At 39.2% G+C, this 6,360-nt stretch overlaps 1 non-coding gene across 1 annotated transcript; it reads right to left on the bottom strand.

Annotated features, from left to right (window-relative positions):
* Positions 1 to 958: 958 nt before the first annotated feature.
* Positions 959 to 1,034, bottom strand: TRNAA-AGC (transfer RNA alanine (anticodon AGC)). Its single transcript has one exon. It is a non-coding gene; the product is annotated as a tRNA-Ala (tRNA).
* Between the last annotated feature and the right edge of the window lie 5,326 nt (positions 1,035 to 6,360).

The raw sequence follows: 6,360 nt of genomic DNA on the forward strand, positions 1-6,360 counted from the left end.
ATAAACATAGGGGTGCAGCCTGACCAGGCGGTGGCACAGTGGATAGAGCATCAGACTGGGATGCAGAGGACGCAGGTTCGAGACTCCGAGGTCGCCAGCTTGAGTGCAGGCTCATCTGGCTTGAGCAAAAAAAGCTCACCAACTTGGACCCAAGGTCGCTGGCTCGAGCAAGGGGTTACTCGGTCTGCTGAAGGCCCGCGGTCAAGGCACATATAAGAAAGCAAACAATGAACAACTAAGGTGTCACAACAAAAAACTGATGATTGATGCCTGTCATCTCTCTCCATTCCTGTTTGTCTGTCCCTATCTATCCCTCTCTCTCTCTCTCTGTCCCTGTAAAAAATAAAAAAATAAAAAACAAACAAAAAAAAAAAACAATGGGGGTCCATTTCTCCTTTTGAATAAGTGATGTGGTGTCCTTGGGGTATATTCCTAAAAGTGGGATGGCTGGGTCAAAGGCAGTTTCATTTTTAATTTTTTGAGGAATCTCTATACCATTTTCCACAGTGGCTGCACCAGTCTGCATTCCCACCAGCAGTGCAGGAGGGTTCCCTTTTCTCCACATCCTCGCCAGCACTTATTCTGTGTTGTTTTGTTGATGAGCGCCATTCTAACTGGTGTATGGTGATATCTCATTGTGGTTTTTTTTTTTCATTTTTCTGAAGCTGGAAATGGGGAGAGACAGTCAGACAGACTCCCGCATGCGCCCGACCGGGATCCACCCGGCACGCCCACCAGGGGCTATGCTCTGCCCACCAGGGGGCGATGCTCTGCCCATCCTGGGCGTCGCCATGTTGCGACCAGAGCCACTCTAGCGCCTGAGGCAGAGGCCACAGAGCCATCCCCAGCGCCCGGGCCATCTTTGCTCCAATGGATCCTTGGCTGCGGGAGGGGAAGAGAGAGACAGAGAGGAAAGCGCGGCGGAGGGGTGGAGAAGCAAATGGGCGCTTCTCCTGTGTGCCCTGGCCGGGATTCGAACCCGGGTCCTCCGCACGCTAGGCCGACGCTCTACCACTGAGCCAACCGGCCAGGGCCTCATTGTGGTTTTAATTTGCATTTCTCTTAACGATTAGTGATGTTGAGCACTGAGATATGAACTACCTAGGTTGAAAGAATACAATGATGATCTAGTATTTTTATTTAGAGAGAAGGTATCTTGTGGGAGAAACTGATGTTTAACAACAAGTTGTAATACAGTATGAAAATGCTATAATGAAAAGACATATATCTCAATTTAATTTAGTAAATCTTAAATTTATTGAAACCCATAAAAATGTCTAGGAAGACAACTGTAGAGAAACTTTTAGAATAAGATATTTATAAAATAGTATATGTAACATATAAGCAATTATTTATTTATTCAATACTGTTTTAGTCAGGGTATACATTTGCTACCTACCAAACTCTCCAGAAAGACTTCTTTGTCATTCATATTACTTCTTCTTTTTTTTTTTTTTTTTTTTTTTTTTTTCATTTTTCTGAAGCTGGAAATGGGGAGAGACAGTCAGACAGACTCCCGCATGCGCCCGACCGGGATCCACCCGGCATGCCCACCAGGGGGCGACGCTCTGCCCACCAGGGGGCGATGCTCTGCCCATCCTGGGCGTCGCCATGTTGCGACCAGAGCCACTCTAGCGCCTGAGGCAGAGGCCACAGAGCCATCCCCAGCGCCCGGGCCATCTTTGCTCCAATGGAGCCTTGGCTGCGGGAGGGGAAGAGAGAGACAGAGAGGAAAACGTGGCGGAGGGGTGGAGAAGCAAATGGGCGCTTCTCCTGTGTGCCCTGGCCGGCAATCGAACCCGGGTCCTCCGCACGCTAGGCCGACGCTCTACCGCTGAGCCAACCGGCCAGGGCCTCATATTACTTCTTAAGGTCATTTCTAAATTCAAGCAGAGGCTTGTTAGGTCTTTTTTGCAATCCCCCAAGTAATAACCATAGACATAATCAGCATTGACATAATGTTTTTATTTACATTTCTATTTTTTGAGAATTTTAAATTAACAGAGTTTCACTTTGAAGAAGTCATCTGTTCCTATTGTTTATTTTTCATATGAGTTTCTAATCTGTTACATTATAAGAACTGTTTGCATTGGCAACAACTAGGCCCTATCAAAGAACAAGCTGAAAGATGGGGAGAACTTGGCAGTGTGCTGAATGCCACAAAATGCCTGAAGTTATTTTCAAATGCTTTGCATACAGATATATTTTTAATAAAACATGCAAACAATTTTTCTCTAAACTTTGCCTATTTTATTATGTAGAGAAAAGAGTCTAGTAAATATGAACATGAAATATATTAACCGAAAAGTTGGATTGGAAATATAGGGCAAGTAACAAGACCTGAAATTTCATAGCTGTATATAAATTCACTTCACAGAGAGTCATATATATTAATTTCTCGATTTCTGATTCTTCAACACCCTCTGTGGCTACTGAACACTACCAAGAAGTTCAAAAGCTAGAAATAAACACTTAGTTCAGGTAGAATTTTCTATTGCTTGTATTTTATTTATCCCTAATTAAACACATACTCTCTTTTGGTTTCTCATGTTCCAATCTAATGTATATTATATACTATTTTTTTAATATATTTATTTATTTTTACAGTGACAGAGAGAGAGACAGATAGGGACAGACAGGAATGGAGAGAGATGAGAAGCATCAATCATCAGTTTTTCATTGCGAAACCTTAGTTGTTCATTGATTGCTCTGTCATATGTGCCTTGACCGTGGGCCTTCAGCAGACCGAGTAACCCCTTGCTTGAGGTGAGCCTTGCTCAAACCAGATGAGCCTGCACTCAAGCTGGCGACCTTGGGTCTTGAACCTGGGTCTGCCACATCTCGGGTCTTGAACCTGGGTCCACCACATCCCAGTTCGATGCTCTATCCACTGCACCACTGCCTGGTCAGGCTATATACTATTTTTAAGATAAAGCATTTCAAAACATAGCCAATAAAATGTAGTTAAAAGGTGAAAGAGATAGAAGGTTTTAAAAAGAAGAAACTTCCAGAATATGTAGGCTTCATCAGGTATAAAAAATGGTAGTCACATTTTTTTCTTATGGATCTTTTAAGACTTATTTGAAGTTTATAAAAATAAAATAAATAAAAAATTATAAATAAAATATAAAAAAGTAATATGTATGGTTTTTATCAGTTTATTTAGACTTATTAAAAAAACTCGACTGTACCAAAAATACTAAGAAAGCTACCTTTTGAAATAAGAAATTATATTTCTACAGCAATTAATCAAACTTGAATTTTAAGTGTTAAATTCACTTAAATACTTAAAACTGACATGCTAAGTTTTCATATCCTAAATAAAATTTGAATTAAACAATAAGTAGAAACACATAGTATTTTAATCACTATTTTCACAAACATCAATTAGGGCTATAAATAAAGCTCCTAATATTATTTAGGTGCTTCTTCCACAGGTAGCAAATATTAATAGATAGCACTAGGGAACATTTTTTTTTCACTTTCTGTTGCATGCAGTTTTAGAACTGTTTCTATATATTTCTGCATCACTGATTCCAAATCCGAAATCTGGTTTTTTGGTGCATGCTTTAGTTTTTATGCAATTTTAATTTCTTTGTTTTATAGTTAATGGCATATGTTGGTTTTTAAATTGGAATTAAAGGGCAACGACTCTTGGATTGAACATAACCAGAAGGCAATTAATGTTTTAAAACATCACTTTTACATAATTATAGTTATTAAATGTAAAAAAGTTATTATGTGATAAAAATACCCTCTTATTTTGTTTTAAGATTAAATCATAGCTTTATCAAGTAGGCATAAATGTAAGAATAGTCCTGACACCTTCTGTTATATATGTGGCTGTTACACACTTCAACGTCAAAGGCGCACTAGTTCATCCATTTGTGACACATGCATATATCGCCTTTTTTCAAGTTCCCCTTGGAGATCAAGACAAGAATTGGGCTCCTCATATTGTGTGTCATACTTGTGAGGAAATGCTTTGTGACTGGACAAAAGGAAAACACAAAGGAATGCCTTTTGGTATTCCCATGGTTTGGCGTGAACCTAAGGACCACAGCAGTGACCTTTATTTCTGTCTGATCCATACAACAGGCATTGGCAAGAAAAAATGGCATATGATCGCATTTCCTAATATTTCTTCAGCAATACGACCTATCCACAGTCTGAGACACTCCTGGTTCCAGTTTTCAATGGTTTTATTATTTCTTCTAAGGATGAACAAAGTGAACATGGTGATCAAGTGTATTTTGGTAAGATGCATAAGGAAATGGTTGTAGAATCTGAAGGGTCTCCTTCTGATGCCAAGCAGTCATTAACCCCTCAGCAGTTTAGCCAACCCAAATCGAATGACTTAGTAAGAGATTTGGGCCTATCAAAGAAAGCAGCTGTGTTATTAGCCTCCAGGCTTCAAGAAAAGAATGAACTTCACCGGTCAGCTAAAGTATCCCATTTCAGGAAGCTTGAACAAATTTTTGTGAACTTTTTTTTCTGAAGACAAACACTTTGTTTACTGTCATGATATCAGTAGTCTCCTCAGCCAGCTAGGTGTTACCACTTACAGTCCAACAGAATGGCAGCTATTTCTTGACAGCTCTAAACAGAGTCTGAAATGTGTTCTCCTACACAACAGTAATGTTTATGTAGCAGTTCCAATTGGTTATTTAACTCATTAGCGAGAAGATTATAATGACATAAAAATTGTCCTCGACTTTCTGAAGTATGGGGAACATAACTGGATCATTTGTGTGGATCTTAAAATGGTAAATTTCCTGCTAGAACAACAGAGAGGTTTCATAAAGTATCCTTGCTTTCTGTGTTTGTGGGACAGCCAAGCTTGGGAAAAAAACACTGGACACAGAAGGAGTGGCTGAAACGTGAAGCTTTGGAAGTAGGGATGCAAAATATTGTGAGTGAACCTGTAGTTAATCAAGACAGGATCATTTTCCCCCCACTTTACATCAAACTTGGCTTAATGAAGCAGTTTGTTCAGGCTTTGAATAGAGAAAGTGAATGCTTTCAACATATTATTTCTGCTTCAATGGACCTCAAATTTGAACCCTTATATGTGATGAAGAATTTGTCAGGAAGAGGAATAAGAAGGAGAAAGCAGCATGGCAGTCTTTTGTGGCAGTTATAAAGAACTTCCTATGCACTTTCGGTTGAAAGGATGCTGTTAGCTTTCCGCGACATTGGATGTAACATGCGCATTAAGATCCACTTCCTGAATAGTTACCTTGATAAGTTTCCTGAATATCTTGGAGCTGTTAGTGATGAGCAGACTACTGCTAGAGCATCAAATGAGATTGTCCTCAACAAGTACACAAACACAAGAGCTACAAACACAAATTTTTGCCTGAATAGAATTTAAATAAGTTTTACGCTAAAATAAGTGTTTTAATATGTTCTATTTTGAAATTGTAGACAAACTCTGATGCAATCATATCTTTTAGTGTATTAGTGTATTTACTGCATTATATAAATTATTATATTTTCACAAAGATGATGCCTAAGAAGACATTCTACATCATTATGTTAAAATAAATGTTGAAAATTTTACAATAAGATGAAAACATAAAATCTTGAATTGCAAAAAATTTGTAGATTACAGAGAAAAACTAATGTCATATTTGAGATCAGCACACGTGAATTAGGTAAGAACAAGTGTTTTGTGGGTGCAACAAAAATTTTGTTCTCCAGTGTAGTGTAACACATAGATAAGGTAAAGTAAATATTTTAAAAATCTTTTAAGACAACAAAGAAAATTGAGAATTTCATGGAAGAACTCTGTCAACTCAGGGTTTTAAAATGACCTGGCATAAATACAGTGTGGGGCCAAGGTTGCAGGTTCAACCTCTGCTTCTCATGTGTATGAGAAGCAAGCCATGAATGCACAACTAAGTGGAACAACAAATGAATGCTTCACTCCCTCTTTCTGGACTCAATCAACTAATAAAAGAATTGAAGAGTGTTAATAGGAAATTATTGGTAAACTGTGGAAGTTCCAGAGTTTGGGAGGCTTTTCAGAGAAGAGCAGAAGCCAGATAAGTTGAGCTGTAGTGTGGATAAAATATGATGAAGGATGCCTGACCACGCAGTGGTGCGGTGGACAGAGCATCATACTGGGACACTGAGGACCCAGGTTCAAAACCCTGAGGTCGCTGGCTTGAATGTGGGATCAAAGACTTAACTCCATAATTGCTGGCTTTAGGCCAAAGGTCAATGGCTTGAAGCTCAAGGTCACTGGCTGGAGCAAGGGGTCATTTGCTCTGCTGTAACCCCCTGGTCAAGGCACGTATGAGAAAGCAATCTATGAACAAATAGCATGCCACAACTATGAGTGGATGCTTCTCATCT

This window comes from Saccopteryx leptura, chromosome 12 (assembly GCF_036850995.1).
Source record: "Saccopteryx leptura isolate mSacLep1 chromosome 12, mSacLep1_pri_phased_curated, whole genome shotgun sequence".
NCBI classification, from domain to species: Eukaryota; Metazoa; Chordata; class Mammalia; order Chiroptera; family Emballonuridae; genus Saccopteryx; species Saccopteryx leptura.